Consider the following 20,289-nt stretch of genomic DNA (forward strand, 5'->3'; position numbering starts at 1 on the left):
AAATACAAAATACTACTAAAATAAACAAAAATGTTGTTGCTAAGTAAAAAATTTCTTCTAATAATTCATTTAATCTGACTCATTTATATTGGCAATTTAGACGTATATTATACATTTTAAAGTAGAAGACTTTAAAATGATATCGTCAATATTTATGAGTTGCGTTCCTGGGACAACTTTACTAAAAGATAGTTCATTCGATTACATGAAATCAATCCCAACTCAAAAATATCCGTCACAAAAAAATATCATAGCATGTGATCTGGCTTTAAAAAGACAACCAAATGCAACGATGACAGTAAAATTCTCGAGTTAGAGATTCCATAGTAAAACACGAGGAAAAACCAGGAAAAAATCTCGTGATACTATCCCGACATCGTAAGTATTTGGTCTTACATTTAATTTACTTTCAAAAAATACTAATACCAAATTCTGACTTTAATATATTTAAATTATAAATAATATTAATAATACATAGATATACAATAAGTAATACTAAAATATAAAATTTGTACTAACTCGATATGTTATTTACTTACTAATCGTGGTATTTTCTTTCTCTTGACTTCATCTTTCAGTATGGGTAAACACATCCTACTGCATTCTACCGAGGAATTAGCGACACAATTGGTTTCATTTAGCATAATTAGAGCCGCTTCTTTGATTTTTCTCTTTTTACTATCTGATTCTTTCAGAACTATACTTGAATCTCTCCATTGAACTCTATGTTCATTATCCCATGCGTGTTGACATATTTGAGATCTATCGAATTCTCTATTTTTAATATAAGACTGATGTTCACTTATTCTAACGTTTAATGGCCTTGATGTTTCACGTAAATAAAATTGTTCGCATTCACAAGGTACTTTATAAATGCAATCCTTTGTTCTTTCTTGTTCATTGTTAGGTTTAGTTTTAGATAGAATAGATCTCAATGTGTTTGTTGTTTTGAATGTTGTTGAAATGTTAAATTTATTTCCTATTGTTTTAAGTTTCTCGGATAGTCCTTTTATATATGGTATTGATATTTTCCTCCTATTATTTCTTGTGAATGTTGTAGGATCCCGTTATAAGTTGTTCTGTTCCATTCGATCCAATCTTGACAATTCCTTATTTATAAACGATAAAGGATAATCATTTTTTAATAATACCGATGTTAACATTTGTTTTTCTTCTAAAAATGAATTTTCGTTAGAACAAGTAATTTTGGCTCTATCATATAAGGATTTAATGATTCCCTTTTTAACGTTGATGTGATTTGATTTGTAATTGAGATATCTGTTGGTGTGTGTTGGTTTTCTATACACTTGAGTCTCATATCCAGTATCCTTCTTTGAGACTAAAACATCGAGGAAAAGTAAAGTGTTATTGTATTCCTTTTCCATTGTAAATTTTATTGTCTCTTCTTGATCGTTTATAATATTCAGGAATGTATCCAACAATTCTGATCTATGAGGCCATATTGAAAACACATCATCTACATATCTCCACCATACTGTAGGTTTTAAATTTTGGTTAGAAATGATATTAGTTTCGAAATCCTCCATAAATTTATTAGCCAATAATGGAGATAAAGAAGAGCCCATTGCTAGACCAAAATTTTGTTTATAGAATTCATTGTTTAGTTGAAAATAGGTATTATTAGTACATAATGTCAATAACTCCATTATAGCTGATACATTTAGTCTTGTCCTAGTTGTCAATGTATTATCATTTTCTAATTTCGTTTTAATTACCTTTAAAGTTTTATCTAATGGCACATTTGTAAATAAACTGTTTATGTCAAAACTTACTAAAATATTATCTGGATTAAATTCAATATTTGATAATTTGTTTAAAAAATGTTGTGTATTTTTTATAAATGTGTCATTATTATTTGCAAGTGGTTTTATAATATTTAATAAAAATTTTGATAATTCACTACAAGGAGAATTGATGGTACTACAAATGGGTCTAAGTTTAATATTCGCTTTATGAATTTTCGGTACTCCATAAAGATGTGGTGTTTTACTGTAATGAGGTGTCATTAATTTTCCTTGATAGTACGTTAGATCATTTTTAAATTTGAATAAAGTTCTATAGATTTTGTTTTCTAGTGTCTTCGTTGGATCCTTCGTTAATTTGATATAAGGTCCATTTGTAATTAGATCTGTAATTTTGTCCTCATATTGTATTTTATCCATTATTACAGTTGCATTTCCTTTATCCGCTGGTAGGATTGTTATGGAGTCATCGTTTTTTAAAGTTTTTAAAGCTTTCATTTCCTCTTTGCTGATGTTCTGTTCAATTTTATTAGATTTTTCCAATTCAAGTTTACATAGTACCCTATATTGTTCTTTTTCATGATTTTGTAAACACTGGGATATTTTTTCCACTGAACTAATTATGCCTAATTTTGGAATAGATGGATGAATAACAGCATAGTTTAAACTTTAAACCTTTTGACAATACCAAATTTTCCGTTGCATTTAAATTTCTATTTGATAGATTGACAACTGTCGTTAATATGTCATTATTTCTATTTAGGTTATCAGAACCATGTATACTGTTTTGTTCTAAAAGAATATTAAATTTATTTAAATGTATATTTCTTTGTTTTTGATATGAATTTTAATAAATTATTTGTAAACTAAAAATAATTCCATCAAAATCAGAATTTGATATCATTCCGAAAAGTAAATCTTCAATACTTACGATGTCTTGTTCAATAAAAAATAAATTTGACCTATGAAATTGTAACCTTTCCTGGATCATCGATAAACTGGCTCTATGTAGAATATTTTGGAGTCTTCTGCTTGAGTATGCTGGCCGTAACCTCAAGCCCTTTGGTATTAAATTGTTGTCTCTACATCTTCTTAAAAATGTAATTAAATTTTGACACTGTGCCAGATTCTCGTACAAGGTTTCCAATCTCCTAAAATTTTGACAAACGCTGGGCCCATACCGGTTTCTTAATGTTGTTCTGAAGCTATTTCCTTGTGGCACTTTTATAATCAACTATTTATAATGGGAAATAAGCCACAATTTTACCAAAAAAAGATTTTATTAACGTTTCGAAGCCCAAATCGGGTTTCGTTGCCAAAATACAAAATACTACTAAAATAAACAAAAATGTTGTTGCTAAGTAAAAAATTTCTTCTAATAATTCATTTAATCTGACTCGTTTATATTGGCAATTTAGACATATACATTTTAAAGTAGAAGACTTTAAAATGATATCGGCAATATTTATGAGTTGCGTTCCTGGGACGACTTTACTAAAAGATAGTTCATTCGATATCATGAAATCAATCCCAACTCAAGAATATCCGTCACAAAAAAATATCATAGCATGTGATCTGGCTTTAAAAAGACAACCAAATGCAACGATGACAGTAAAATTCTTGCGTTAGAGATTCCATAATAAATCACGAGGGAAAACCAGGAAAAAGCCTCGTGATACTCTCCCGGCATCGTAAGTATTTGGTCTTACATTTAATTTACTTTCAAAAAAACTAATACCAAATTCTGACTTTAATATGTTTAAATTATAAATAATATTAATAATACATAGATATACAATAAGTAATACTAAAATATAAAATTTGTACTAACTCGATATGTTATTGACTAACTAATCGTGGTGTTTTCTTTCTATTGACTTCCTCTTTTAGTATGGGTAACCACATCCTACTGCATTCTACCGAGGAATTTGCGACACAATTGGTTTCATTTAGCATAATTAGAGCCGCTTCTTTGATTTTTCTCTTTTTACTATCTGATTCTTTCAGGACTATACTTGAATCTCTCCATTGAACTCTATGTTTATTATCCCATGCGTGTTAACATATTTGAGATCTATCGAATTCTCTATTTTTAATATAAGTCTGATGTTCACTTATTCTAACGTTTAATGGTCTTGATGTTTCACCTAAATAAAATTAAAAAAAAATGCCAAGTTTCTTGTAAAAGGTATATATTAAAATACCCTAAATAAGGGTCAAAATACAAAACGTTTTCGGATTAAGGAATCCATCATCAGTGTTTAAAAGCCCTAAAATTAAGTATAACCTAATTAAATGAGATAAAAGTTAAAATTGACAGAGGTTTTCAAGAACAAGAGGTCATACTTACAAAATTTGCATGCCTGAGCCACCAAAATGTATAGGGTAAAAACCCTTTAAATGTAAATAATAAAGATGTTTTACATATTTATATAAAATTCATCGGATGTAATAGATAAACCTGGATGTTACCCAGGGCAACACAGGACTCTCCCCACGTGGTTGGAACTTTTTTTGGTGAAAACCTCACATATTGGATTTCAATGGCCAACTGACAAGTGAATTAAAGAGCAACCCGAAATGACACCAAGAACTGTCAATGTAACCTAGTTGTAATATTACTTCAGCCACAACGTTAAAGATTAATTTAAATGTTTTAAGATAAAAAACAGTATCAAATTTACAAATATTAAAAATAAAAGATGTTCACAAAATATGAAAGATTTTTTCCCTAGAAATAATGCATTAATTAAGTATTCAAAATAGGGAAATGAAATGTTTACGTTACAGGAAGTTATTCAGTCAACAATACCAATAGGTGTTGTATTAGTGGTATAAAATTGTCAATATGATTAGACAAATAATGGTAAAGGCCTTATACTAGGAACACAAAATAGTATGTAATGTGTACATATGTGTACGATTTTAAGAGTATTGATGAAATGATAATTGTTTAATGACTGATAACTTTCTTGGTAGTCGACCCAACATAAATTGTATAAAGATAGAAAAAGTGATATGATAATTGTAAAAATACTGTTTTGTTTTTATCTGATATTTATCTGAAAATGAGACTAAAGTAACTTGATGAAACTGAGTCCTCCAGAGACCTGACATCAAATTGGTTAAAAATGAAATGGTTGTAAAATATGGGGGGGAGTAGGACGGTATGAGAAGTCTGACAAAGTATGTTGTGATATTGGACCATGGAAGATGTGTAGTGTGTTGTTATGAAATAAGAGTTATCTAATCTATAAGCTATGAGATGAGGCTAAGAAAAAAGGTGGCTGGAATGAGACTCAATTCTGATGGATGTGGTTGTATATGTGATGTAGGAGCTGAATTTTGGAAAATTAAAGCTAATGTAAAATAATGAGGATGTAAGAGGATGAGGTACAAATGAATATTAAAGAGTTAAAGTAAGATGTTGCTTATCGACAATTGGGAGTGAAATAGATGTATGTGGTAGTCATGAATGGTGTAGCAGAGAAGAGGAAATTGTATCTGATGTGGTTTATGAAAAAAGTTGACGGTGTAAGGGTTGAAAATCTCGGTTAAATGACACATGGCGATTGACACAATTAGGACTTCTTTGCTTCTCTTTAACTATTTCTAAGTCTTCATACAGGTCCAATTTTAGGAAGTTTTTTTGTGAAATATTATGTAATAACGAGACATCTTCTGGGATATTAAGGGTATGTTTGTTTTTTACAAGATGTTGAGAGAAGGTAGAAGTGTTTTCTCTTTTGGTGTGCTCTAAGGAGCGTGAAGATAAGGATCTAGAGGTCCTACCTATATATGTAGCGTCACAATCAGAACATTGTAATCTATACACACCACTACGATCCATGTAGTTGATAGGGTCTTTGGAATTGGTAAGACACTGTCCCAGATTGTTGGGCACTTTGAAAGAAATATGAGTATTATCAACTGCTCTTTTAAGAATATATCTAATGTCTCCAGAAAGACGTTCATAAAAATATGGTAAGGAAGCATATGAGGGTTTTAAGGTCAAGTCTCTAGGGAAAGCAGTCTCTCTCAAGACTCTAAGGTGTCTCTTTTGAATAAGTTTGTAGACAATATTAGGATCGTAACCGTTGTTGAACGCTATTTGACGAAGAATATTGAGTTCTTTATCATAGTTTGATGGTGATAAAGGAATAGTTTCAAGTCTATGGATGTAACTATGGAAAGCTGCATATTTATGTGACATAGGGTGGTTAGAAGATAAAGGTATGACATGATCAGTCTGTGTTGGTTTCCTATAGATACTGAAATCGAAATGGTCATCTAATCTGGTAATAGTGAGATCAAGAAAGTTAATTGATTGGGAAGATTCTAGTTCCATAGTGAATTTGATGTTAGGATGGATTAGATTGACTTTAGAAAGCAATAGGTCAGCTGAACTAGAATTACCGGAAATGAAAAGCAAAATATCATCTACATATCTAATTGTGATTTATGGTATACAGCCAGCTACAGGAAGTTTATTTTCCTCGTGGATTTTCTAAATAAAATTGTTCGCATTCACAAGGTATTTTATAAATGCAATCTTTTGTTCTTGCAATTGAAGGAAGAATACAAAAAATGGGGAATACAAGGAAGGTACTGACGATGCAGAAATTAAGAGCACAATAAATAAAGCAAGAACGATAATTAAATCATTGAACGGAGTTTTGTGGAGTACCGAGATAGAGAAACAAAGAAAAATGCGAATATACAACACCATGATTAAGAGCACATTGGTATACGGATCCGAAACATGGAGAATAAAGGAACACCAAAAACGAAAAATAGAAGCTGCTGAGATGGACGCCCTAAGAAGATCAAGTAGAACATCGAGATTGGACCGGGTTAGAAATGAGGAAGTAAAGCGAAGAATGAATTTACAGGAAACGGTTGTAGAATGCATTGAGAAGAAACAATTAACGTGGTACGGACATGTTCAGAGAATGGGGGAGAAAAGACTGCCAAAGAAAATTATGAAATGGATACCTACACAAAACAGAAAAAAAGGAAGGCCAAGAACGACATGGATACAGGGAGTAAGACGATCAATGAGTGTACGAGGATTAGAAGGTGAAAACTGCAATGATAGAAGATATTGGCAACAAAGCATCGGACAACGTCGGAGGACGTTTTGAACCCGAATTTATGTATATAATCTTTTGTTCTTTCAAATTAAATAAATTATTAGAAGAGTTTTTTTACAACATTTTTATTTATTTTAGTATTATTTTGTATTTTGAAAACGAAACCCGATTTGGGCTTCGAAACGTTAATAAAATCTTTTTTTGGTAAAATTGAGGCTTATTTCCCATTGTAAATAGTTGATTACTGTCTGTAGTTGGATGGTTCTTACTCTAGTATTTCTTATCAATTCGTTAATTACTATTATAAACTGCAAATGACTGAGATTATCTCTTTGTTTAATACCTCTCCTCCAGTTAAATTCTTCCCATCTTTCCCATGTTATTTGTATTGTTCCTTTTACCTCTTTGCAAGCCATCATCATTGGCTCTACAACCCATGGTGGGTCTTGGCCTGTGCCAGAATCAGCTTCCATTCCTTCTTATCCTTCGCCTTGGTTTTCCAATGTCGCACTCAGAACACTCCTCTTTGCAAGTACTTTCTATAATTTTGAGCAACGTATTTCTTCTTCTTAAAGTGCCTATCCGTTCCTAATGTTGGCGATCATCATGGCTATCTTGACTTTCTTTACCGCAGCTCGGAACAGTTCAGTGGTAGTCGTGTTATACTACTTTCGTAAATTTTGAAGCCAGAAAATGCGTCTTCTTCCCGGTCCTCTTTTACCATTTACCTTCCCTTGGAGAATCAGTTGGAGAAGGCCGTAACGTTCTCGATTTCTCATTACATGTCCTATATATTCATTTTTTTTTTGTTTTGTTGGTTATGAGAATTTCACACTCTTTCCCCCTTCTACGCAGGACTTCCACATTAGTAATTCGGTCAACCCAGGATATACGTAAGATGCGCCTATAACAACACCACATTTCAGCAGCTTCGAGCCAATTCATAGATGCAACAGTTAGTGTACACGCGTCCATTCCGTAGAGCAGAACAATGAATATATAGCATTTCAACAGACGGTATTTTGTTTTTAATGATATGTATCGACTGTTGAAAATGGGTCTCATTATAACGTATGCTGCTTTCGCTTTTATTATTCGCTGTTTAATTTCTGTTGCGTGGTACCATTGGCTATTTAAATTCGTACCCAGATATGTATATTGCTCAACTCTTTCGATATTCTGTTGGTTGATTTTAAGTTGAGCGTTTAGTATTGGTTTTTTACTAATTGTCATAAATTTGGTCTTCTTTATTTATGTTAGAGCTAGTCCGTATCTGTTGCTGACTTCTGTTATACGATTTGTTAATATCTGTAAGTCATTCAGATTATCGGAAAAAACTATGGTGTCATCTGCATATCTAATGTTATTCAACCATTCACCATTTATTAATAATCCTTTCGCACAATCGTCTAAAGCTTCCTTAAATACCCATTCATAGTAAATATTGAATAGTAGTGGAGATAAAATACATCTCTGTCGTACTCCTCGTTCTATTGCAATTTTATCATTTAACTGGTCTTCTATTTTGATTTTGGCCGTTTGATTTTTGATTGTATTTAATGTTTCTGATAATTCTTAGATCTTTGTTGTCAATTCCAATTTCTTGCATTAGGGTTTTTAATTTGTCATGTTTTACTCTGTCAAATTCTTTCTGGTAATTTATAAAGCATACGTATATATCACAATTTACATCCCTGCATCTCTGACATAGCACTTGCACAGCAAAAAGGGCCTCCCGTGTTCCCAGAGCATCACGAAATCCGAATTGTGTTCTTGTTAGTTGTTCCTCGCACTTTGTATATATTAGTTTAAGAATGACCTTTAGAAATGTTTTAAGTAAATGGCTCATAAGGCTTATAATTCTATAGTCTTCGCACTTTCTCGCATTGGGTTTTTTTGGAAGATTTATAAAAGTTGATTCTAGCCATTTTTGGGGAATTATGCCTGTGTCATATTGTTAAATATATTTGTCAACCATTTTGTGCCGTCGTAGTCCATTAGTTTTAAGAATTCAAAATGAAAACGCTCAGGGCCTACTGCTTTACCATCTTTGGTACTTTTGATGGCATACATTACTTCTTCAACTGTAAGTGGAGGTCCAGATTCGCAATTGGTGTTTGTTGTGATGCCAGTGTTACTTCGTATATCTTGAATTTTCCACATATGTATTTAATCCAAATATCCCTTTTCTTATCGACGAATCCTTAAAGCTCCCTGGACCGCAAGAATAAAAAATGAAGAAATCCTGAGCAGAATTGGTACAGAACGACAACTGCTATACACAATTAAACAGAGGAAAACGGCATACCTGGGGCACCTAATTAGAAATGAAAGATACCAGTTTCTGCAAACCTTAATTGAAGGAAAGATCGAAGGAAGAAGGGGAGTGAGCAGGAATAAAATGTCATGGCTCCGTAATGTCAAACAATGGACAGGACTAAAAAACATAGGAGTCCTAATACATACTACAAGGGATAGAGAAAAATGGTCAAACGTGATCGCGAACATCCATTATTGGATTGCATAAGAAGAAGAAGAAGAATCCCTTTTCTGTTCTATTTCCAGTACTATGTTTCCCTGATTATCTGTCAGAAATCCAGTGTTCTTGTGTTTATATAAGCATGCTGCTTCTTTGATCTTTTTGTGGAAGTGAAACGAATCATGTTTTTGTTGTAATAACTCTATCTCTGTACATTTCGAGCTTAACCAATTTTATTTTGCTATTTTAATAGCCCTTTTAATTTCGTTATTGATTTTGTTGTAGTTATTCTTATTATCTTTAGCCTTTCTTCTGTCTTCCATCATACATAGAATCTCCTCTGTCATCCATTCTTTTTTCTTTGTTCTTTCAGGTCTTAAGTATTTCTCTGATATTTCTTGACTTACTTTGTGTACCTTGCGACGTATTTGGTACATTTATTTTCCTTAAACATTCCTTTATAATTTGTCTTTGTATCGTGTAGCATTCACAAAAATCAAAATGTGTTTTAAAGGAGAAGAATGCAGCTCTCTTACGCATTTTGCTGAGATTAATAAAATGTATCACTTATTGTTAGAGACTAGTCTTGAAAACATGTAACATGAAATTTCGGTTTTTGAGTTTTGGCAACAAATATGAGGTATTTGTAATATGCCTAAAAAAAGCTGAATTTAAACTTTCCAAATTTTTATATACAAATTACGATAAAATACCACTTAAATTTTCTTGGCTAATACAATCCTGGAAATTGTCAAATGTGCCCAAACATAAGAATAAATCAAGCGTCAAAGAAGAAACACCACATATGATTTATGTTTATTGTCATCGTTTGTGAAATAGTTTACTATAGTACAATCACAATAAAGATGCAGTAGAAATAAATAAACCAAAACACGTTGAATGTTATAAGGGGAACTCCCAAATCATGATTTAAAAAGTCTATACATTGTAAATCATGATTCGGGAGTGCTCCTCGTAACACTCAATGTGTCTTGGTTTGTATATTTCTAGTTCATCTTTATTGTGATTTTAGTATAGTATATTTTTGTGACGTCTTTGTATTTGGGAAATGAAAATTGTTATTATTGATTGTTACTGGTATCTTAAAAACTTATTGGAACCTTAATAAAAGTATAAATTATTTAACTATTACTTATGTGTGTAAGTGTCTAGCAAAAATATCATTAAAAAATGTAAAGAGAGTGCTTGTTCATGCCGGAAGAAAAGTCTCAGTCATTTTTTTGCTTTATTAAGCAGCGCCTCGTTCATCAAAATGCCACGACTCAGCAGGATATTTCTTATCGTGTTAGTGGCAACACTTGTCCCAATTTCCAGCAGAGAGAGAACAGAACAGAAATCTAAGTAAGATTACTTAAAGCAATTTTGTTACACAGACAGAGAATTTTCAGCTTGAATTTTCATAGAAATTTTTATTGAAGACGTTTAAAAGAAGTTGACGTAAGAGCAGTGGTAAGTTTAAGCCAGCCAAGTTTTATTTAAAACAAACATAAAATAAGTATTGTTATTTTCGGATTTAACGGCCAATATAATCTTGATTTTTTTATATACCTATGTATGTACACTACTCACTAAAAGTATCACATAATTTTTGAAACAGAAAAAAGCTTAAACATAATTTTTAATTTTTAGCAGAATGTTATAATATAATACTCGTCTATCGTCTCCTTCAGGTATTTACAAACCAATAACATTTCAAGTTGAAGCGGGTTTTTGCCGAAAAAAAAAAACAGTAAACAAATCGTTGTTAAAGGAGAATATTTATTTTGGATATTTTTGTGTTCGAGAATTTGATCTGTGCACTATGTCTGCTTAAGTTTTCAATGAGGAGGTGTGTTCCTAGAAATAATGAGTAAAATAACGTCAGAACAAGCAGCCCAAATTGTACGTTTAATTGGCAGTCGACGATCGCTGCAATATCTTGCTTATGAAGAAGGTACAGATAAATTTAAGGATACCAAGAAGACCAGTTCCAGGATGTCCAACGTGCACGAACCCCGCAGATGAACGCTATTTACATCTGCAGACTTTGAGTACACATGATGTTACAGCTAGACAACTGTGAAATGATCTTTCCACATCGTCCCCTAATGTACGAATAAGTGCCAATTCAGTTAGAAACAGATTAAAGAATTTGGAATCAGAGCCAGAATGGCTGTTACTGCTCCACTGTTAACGAGGGCACATCATGTGGCACGTTTAAGTTTTGAACCAGGATATTTCGATTGGGATATTAACAACTGAGCTAATATTCTTTTTATTGATGAGTCAAGATTTGCACTTTCTGGATTAGACACTGCAAAGTGTCTGTCAGATCCACAAAGTGCAAGTCTTGACTCACCAGTAAAAAGAATGTTAGTCCAGTCGTTAAAATCCCAATTGACATGTTCTGGTGCAAAACTTAATTGTGATATACGGTGTGGGTTCGTTAACAGTGGAGGAGTAGCAGGCATTCTGGCTCCGATTTAAAATTTCCTTAATCTGTTTTTACCGAATTGTCCCTTTATGAACCGAACATAACCTGTGGAGAGATAATTTCGCAGTTGTTTAGCTGTAACATGATGTATACGCAAAGTCTGCATATGAAAATAACATTCATCTGCGGGGTTCGTGCATCTGGGAGGTCCTAGAACTGGTCTGCTCGTATATCCTCCACTTTCTCTATACCTTCTTAAAGTAACAATTTCTTAAAGTAACAAAGGATTTCTTTCCAATTTCTTAATGTACTTAAAACGCTTGATTGGTGTATTCTCATAAAGTCAACAAGATATTGGTGTGATCGTTCATCTCCAATCAAAGCTACAATTTGGGCTGCTTCTTCTGACGTTATATTACTCATTTTTTGTAAGAATGCACCTCCTCATTAAAAACTGAAGCAGACATTGTGCACAAATCAAATTTTCGAACACAAATGTCCAAAATAAATATTCCGTTTTAACAACGTTTTGTTTAATTTTTTTCTGCAAAAACACGCTTTAACTTGAAATTTTATGTGTTTGTATACACCTAAAGAAGACGATAGAGGAGTAATATAATATTCTGATGAAAATTATTTTAAAAAATTTTTCTGTTTAAAAAATTATGCGATACTATTTGTGATTAGTGTATTCAGAATATCCTCTAAGTATACAGGTTGTAACAAAAAAAAACAGGTAAATTCACTTATTATGGGACTAAAAATAGTTCGATTGAACGTAACCTACAGTACAAATTTGCGCACAAAAAAGTTATAGCCCTTTCGAGGGTTATTATAGTTAACAATCGAGATTTTTCAATATATCGAAAAGTATTAGAGAGTATGAAACTTAGACTGTGTCACAGTGTTTATGTGATTTAACTTATGACCTGCCTTTTTATTACACCCTGTATATTATTTTAATTTAATGTAAAGTATATTCTTGCAAACTAATTGCTATACTTTTTTACAGATGGACTCCAGTTGTTGAAGATTTTGCATTAATGTAAGTACCTTTACAATCTTACCTATCAAATTAAAAGAAAACTGAAAATTGATATTGTACCTGATTTGAAAACAGTGTGTGTCTCATTTTGTTATTCATAAGGAATATTTCCTTTTACTCATAGAAATAATATGCGGTTGATTCTCCTATATTAAGATTATGCATTTATTTCCTTTTTAAGTTTAAACATAAAAATAAACGAATAACCGAATATCATCTAACTAAATTATCTTCCTCCATTATTTACTACATCACCGATATATTTAAGAAATATTAATATGTCTCAAAGAACGTATGATCAAGATTAGAGGGTAGAAACCCTCTATATTTTCGTTGAATAAAGACATCAACATTTCACCGCTCCCACTATCTTGCACGCTATTTCCTAATGGAAAAGCCAATTTACAATTCGAAATAGACCATACATACATATATACATTATATATATATATATATATATATATATATATATATATATATATATATATATATCAAACAAATGAAATAGAGAATGTGGAAAAATGCCCTTACGAACAATTCACACATCCACTATTTCGGGCTGGGAAAAATTTTTTGAAAAGGATCAAAGATCCAAACACCAGTTCTTAGAAATGTGTTTCGCCCTGTTCAACCTCTCTGGGCTCATCAGTAAAGATGAGAGGTTGAATATCTTCAGACACATTCAAATCAAAAAACAACATTCGAGACCTAGACATAGCAGGAGCGTAATCTACGCCCAATCTGACAATAACAGTCTCAAGTTTTAATTCCCTAATTACTTAAAGTAAAATATATGTTTAAAAACAAAAAAACAAAAGATGTAGATCTTTGAAACACACATAGGGCCGGTTGTTCGAAAGCTAATCAACAATGATCATTATCAAATATTTAATTACTGTGACCAACTGTCAATGTCAACTTTGTTTGGGTTGCTGAAAACATAATATGAAATTACTTAATTAATTATGTTAATAATTATTATGTTAATTGATTAACTAATCTCATAATTTTAATCAATTATGTTTTCAGAAACCCAATAAAAGTTGACATTGACAGTTTTGGTGACAGTAATTAAATATTTGATAGTGATCATTGTTGATTAGCGTTCGAACAACCGGCCCTCAGTGATCAAAAGATCCAAAGTTACTGGTTTAACGACCACTCGTATGAAATCAAACAGTATCAAACTGTTTTGATAATATCAAACTGCGGATGAGGGCTATGGTTTTGGAGTGTTTAAACTCAATTTGTGACCTGTATGAAGATGGTGTTAACCTACAGCTGAAATTGAATCGGAACAGGGGACAGATAAGGAATTTCCATAAATCCTATTTTGGATTCTCCCTTTGGTTTGGCCTATGTAAGATCGGGGGCAGTCTGAACAGGGAATTTCATAAACTCTGTGTTGTTCATTTCGGATGTTGTCTTTGACGGATCGGACAAGAAATGAAAGTTTTTGTTGGGGGGTAAATATTGTCTTTATTCCTCGTGGTTTGAAAATTTTGTTGATTTTATCAGTAAGGATGTAAGGAAAAAAGCTTTGATGTAAGGAAAAAAGCTTTCGTATGATCAGGGTCTAAGTCTTTGGGTTAAGATTGAGCAGAAGATTGAAATGTGTACATGCTCCTATTGATGTGATTTTCGCGGTGACTTTTTTTTCACTTATCAGTCTGTCAGTTACTCTACCCATATTTTCATGGACTGACTATGTATTTTTATGACGTTATAGTTTAAAAATTGTTAAACATATATTATCTCCCTTGTTTTTGTAAAGTGGTGCTAATATACTGCTTCTCCATTCTTCTAGCGTTTGTCCAATTTACATAATTTTATTAAATACACATGTTGGCGAATTTGCTCCTTTCATAATACTCTCCACACTTCCCAGGAATGTTATCTGGTCCAACAGCTTTTCCTTTCTTTATTTTTTGAACTTCTTGAACCTTTTCCTAGTTTGTTATTTTCGTGAGACCATGGCTGTTACTATCTCCGTTAACTCAATTTGTTTTTTGTCAAATTATCCATTTAATAAACTGTCAAATTACGAAAATGTCAAAATATTCTAAAGCACGTATAATGTCATAAGATTTCCTTTATATAAAATAGATCGAACAATAAAGCTAGAAATTTACTTTTTTAATACGCGTTACAACATACACATACCTAAATACAGAGCCAAATGCCTCAAATTATTGTGAGATTTATTGGACGATGTATTAAAATGATTACAACCTTTATCGAATTTTCCAATCGGGTAATGATAATTGTTCTAATGACCACGATAAATCAAAGATTTAAGTTAAAAGCTGGAAACGAGGTCCGTGACAGTCGGTAGATATTCTACTATTTACACCATTGGCGTACCATCATTATTTCTTAACATGTTTGACATATCATTTACTTTCCTGTTATTTATTGGTAGAATACCGATTTAAAAAATATACATAGGCGTTTGCAGTATATAAAAAACAAAAATCTTGGCGCAAAAAATTTGAACAACTTATAACTACAAATTGGAAATACCTAGGAATTTGAATAAATCAGATCAATGATCAAAGGAGAGAAATAAGAACATGCATTAAGATTGCCGGACAAAATTTTAACATACTCTAGTTTGTTAGAATAAAAACAAGAAAAAAATAAAAGCGTGATATTTTCCAATGTCCCTATAGGAAAAGGAGAAGCACACGAAGAAGTAATGGCTGATTCATATATTATATTTTTATACCTACTTATTTTTATTATTGAGATACATGTAATGTAATTGAGATAATGCGTCATGTTGCATGTGTTTTTAAATCTGTAACGTTGTCGTTGTATTTGATGCTCCAGGTAACAAAATACAGCCGAAGACAAAGGTTCGCTTTTTAAGACATTTTTATTTAGAATCAAAACATACAAAAGATAAGATATTTAGCTTTAATTACTCGTTAATTTCGTTAATAAAATAAATTTATAACCTACGTATCGAACATTAGGATCGGGTCGATGTGACGATATTTGGTACATGAATGAATACTACCGACGATCGCGTGGATTAGAAATTACATTTATTAATATGAAATGGACGCATAAGGATAGGACATCTCGCTCAACACGCCAGGGGAAAAGACATGTAAGGATGTACGATCAACGCTCGTATAGGATAGGTAAAAGGAATCCGTCGAAATTCGTTCAGCGTACCAAAACGACGGGGGAAAATGGTCAGGATAACGCACCTCTTATACCTCGATGTTGATTATTATTCTTGGAACAACGCTCCAAGTATAATAAATAATAATCAACTAGGATTTTCGTTCCGTCCTTTATATCGTTCGAGACGGTATAAAAATACGTTTTACTTAATTCATTGGCTTACTCTAGACGATAAAATTATATTATCATCACAATTCTAATAAAAAATTGTACAATTTAAAAGATGTATGGCACGTCTATGTATTAGTGTTCAGTGTAATCCAGTGTTTCTTGCCTAGGGCCCAGACTGTTTCCGCCGCCAACTGAAAATCAGGATTCAGTCATCAATTATATCCCTGCACCCTGCATGCGACGAAAATATGTTTATGGAGTTTTAATTAATATCGGAGGAACGCGGAGAGATCCGATAAATGCCGCGCCACGCCGCGGCGCTCTCGTACTCAGAATAGCTCAAAGCTTAGAAATGCGTTGCGATGCCTTCTCTGCCTCTGCCTTGGTCGACGTCGTTTCACTTCAACTCGTAGCAAGAGTTGTTTGCTGCAAACGCTTGCAGCACTTTGTGGTTATATTTATATATTTCATAAATCTATTTTGATGTTTCGCTGTTACTGCTGTTTGTACATGAGAAGAGCAATCTGACTGTGTTTGTTGTGTATAAGACAACTTTTAAATAAACTTATTCTTTATTACAATATATTTTTATAGCTGAATAGATTAGTTAAAATTAAAATGCCGTACCGAACAAACAAGATAAGCCTTTATTAAATTTAAACCGCTACTTTGTAACCGCAATCTTTCCTTCAACCTTCGCTACAGAATGGTCAAGTGCTATGTATAGTGCATATTGTTATACGGCATGGAGACATAGACGTTGAAAATATCTTCCATTAATAAGTTGGAGGCCTTCAAGATGTGGACACTGTTAAGAATGTTCCGCACACCATGGATAGATAGGGTGAGAAACGAGGAACTCTTAAGCCGGGTCCAGACTATGTAACAAAACATGTTAAATAACAAAGTTTTGTAACTTGTTACATAATTTTAAATAAAAAAGTTTTAAAACACAGTGTTGTATAACATTTTTCTGGTTATATAGCATGTTTTATGTTATCCAACAGATGTCGGTAAACATCAAAGAAAGTTATAAAACATTGTTGTAAAACCACACCGCGACTGATCTACACTTAAAAACATGTTATTGAAACATTTCTCTGATATAGTACGCGAGCAGCAACCGTCTGAGTCATATCGCCTTGTTCGTTCTTAAGTGATTTTGCTAAATTTTTCTTTGCTCCGTTCACGTTAAGGCGGAGATACATATGCGCTCTGCTCGGTGTGCGAGCCGCTCGCGCGCAGCGTATTCGTCAGATTAGTACGTGTTTTCAAGTGACGCACAAACGGCACGCACACGGCGCACCACGATCTAAATTCTGTCGGTTTTTCAACAAACGCTTTGATGGTTCGCAATACGTATTTGGACGGGTTTGCGAGTGGTTTGTTGGTTTTGGCGCGCATGAGTTGAATATTTGTTAGTAATGGAATGGTCGGAACTGTCGGAAGGAAATTGATGTTTACCGTGGAAAATCATTATTGTGGGATCCTCAATAAAGAACCATTTAATTTAAAGAAACAACTTAAATCCGATCTGAACGGAAATAGAAGCTGAAATAAAAAAATGTACATGCGGACCTTTTTAAAAAATGTTAGTTCATTGTTGTACTAAAAATAACATGTATTAAAAATAAGATTTATTATTTTATTTGGGCATAAGCCACAATTCGAGTTTGAAATCAAGTTTACTTGACCTTTCGACTTTCACTTCGTAAATAGTTATCAATATCAAAAAAACATTCATAAGCAGATAATATATATTATGTGTCACCGGAAAGCGAAATAGGTAACGCACGACTTGGAGAACCTATAGTTTTCTAACTTCGTGTCTGGTGAAGCAACGCAGTTGAAACAAGCGGATATATTATAATTGTGTCACCGGAAAGCGAAAAAGGTAAGGCACAACTTGGAAGACCCAATAGTTTTCTAACTTCGCTTCTGGTGAAGCAACGGAGTTGGAACAAGCAGATATATTATAATTGGGTCACCGGAAAACGAAAGAGGTAACGCACAACTTGGAAGACCCAATAGTTTTCTAACTTCGCTTCTGGTGAAGCAACGGAGTTGGAACAAGCAGATATATTATAATTGGGTCACCGGAAAGCCAAAAAGGTAACGCACAACTTGGAAGACCCAGTAGTTTTCTAACTTCGCTTCTGGTGAAGCAACGGAGTTGGAACAAGCAGATATATTATAATTGGGTCACCGGAAAGCCAAAAAGGTAACGCACAACTTGGAAGACCCAATAGTTTTCTAACTTCGCTTCTGGTGAAGCAACGGAGTTGGAACAAGCAGATATATTATAATTGGGTCACCGGAAAGCCAAAAAGGTAACGCACAACTTGGAAGACCCAATAGTTTTCTAACTTCGCTTCTGGTGAAGCAACGTAGTTGGAACAAGCATATATATTAAAATTGGGTCACCGGAAAACGAAAAAGGTAACGCACAACTTGGAAGAGCCTATAGTTTCCTAACTTCGCTTCTGGTGAAGCAACGGAGTTGGAACAAGTAGATATGTTATAATTGTGTCGTCGGAAAGCGAAAAAGGTAACGCACATCTTGGAAGAGCCTATAGTTTCCTAACTTCGCTTCTGGTGAAGCAACTGAGTTGGAACAAGCAGATATATTATAATTGGGTCACCGGAAAGCGAAAAAGTTAACACAGGGCTTGGAAGAACCTATAGTTCGCTAATTTCGTTTCTAGTGAAGCTACGCAGTTGAAACAAGCAGATACATTACAATTGTGTCACCGGAAAACGAAAAAGGTATCGCATGACTTAAAGTACCTATAGTTCTCTAATTTTGTTTCTGGTTGTAGGAACAAGCTGATATATTATGGTAGGGGAGCAAAGTATGCTAAATGTGCAGTCACTCGAGCGCTTTGGCGACCTATTGGGTTGTGATTATTAGGTCCTAAAACCAAAAAAGTTAAGTAAAATTTTCCATTTTAGTGGGGACTTCCCATTTTTTATTTTAATTTTCCATTTCCAACAATCTTTTTTCAGATTATAGCGCCATCTATCCATAATTCAAAATGTTTCGAATAAAAGTTGTTTATTTTTATACAAACAATCCAAATCTGCAATAAGAAACGGGGTCTACCATTTAAGATTTTAAAGTAACCGCCCACCTCACCTCCGTGGGGGGTCGTGTTTGGAACCATTCGATAGATTTTTCAAAAACATTGATAAAGTGTATTTTGCAGTTTTTCGATATGATGTTTATTTTGCGAAAGATCGCGGGATTTGTATTTAAAATTTTAAATTTACCCCCCACCCCTCTCCGTGGGGGTCAAGTTTGGTATTTTTCGATAGATTTTTGAAAAATATTGAACACGTAGTTTTTAGTTTTTCAATCTGACGTTCATTTCGCGAAATATTCGCTTTTTTTTTGTGAAACTTTTTGACTTACCCATTTCCGTACGCCCCGCTCAAATCGTCATATTTTTGAAATATACGACTCTTTTGCATGTACTTAACTTACCTTATCTTAATCTGACAATTTCGAATATTTTAAGGATATATTTTTTTTCGGGCCCCCCTGAACGAACTCCCCTGTGTTAAGAGCCAATATATGGTGGAGGTACATCTGCAGGGTACCACGTTTCTCCCCATATGATAATCTGACGCGCTCGAGTAACTGCAAAAATCCCCGCTTGGGCTCCCCTACCATTATATATTATTTGTGTTGCCAGGAAGCGAAAAAGGTAGTTCCCGAAATGTTCCCAAACTGTGGCTTATTCCACATAAAATAGTAAATTGCATAAGATGACACAAGAAAATAGTTTCAGAACAATACCAAAATAAGATGTAGTAGAAGTACAGGACAGAGACATGATTATCTACAATTACTAAACGTTCGTAAGTTTCCTCTGGATCGTCAAAATGAAAAATTTTAACGAACAATAACCGCGCCACGAACGCGCGGCGCACACACGGCGCGGAGTTCGCGGCGCGGATATGTATTTCCGCCTTAAGGTTATTTACGCGATGGAATGGTCGAAAGAACTGACTACTCATTTAATTGAGCATTTCGTGAACAACGAGTATTATGGGATTGCTACGGGATGGGCTACATTTATGGATTTTAAAAACAGAAATAAAAACACGACACATGGACTGAAATAGCCGTAGAAGTAAAAATATAATATACAGAAACTGTAACTAAA

Source organism: Diabrotica virgifera, chromosome 10 (assembly GCF_917563875.1).
Source record: "Diabrotica virgifera virgifera chromosome 10, PGI_DIABVI_V3a".
Lineage (NCBI taxonomy): Eukaryota > Metazoa > Arthropoda > Insecta > Coleoptera > Chrysomelidae > Diabrotica > Diabrotica virgifera.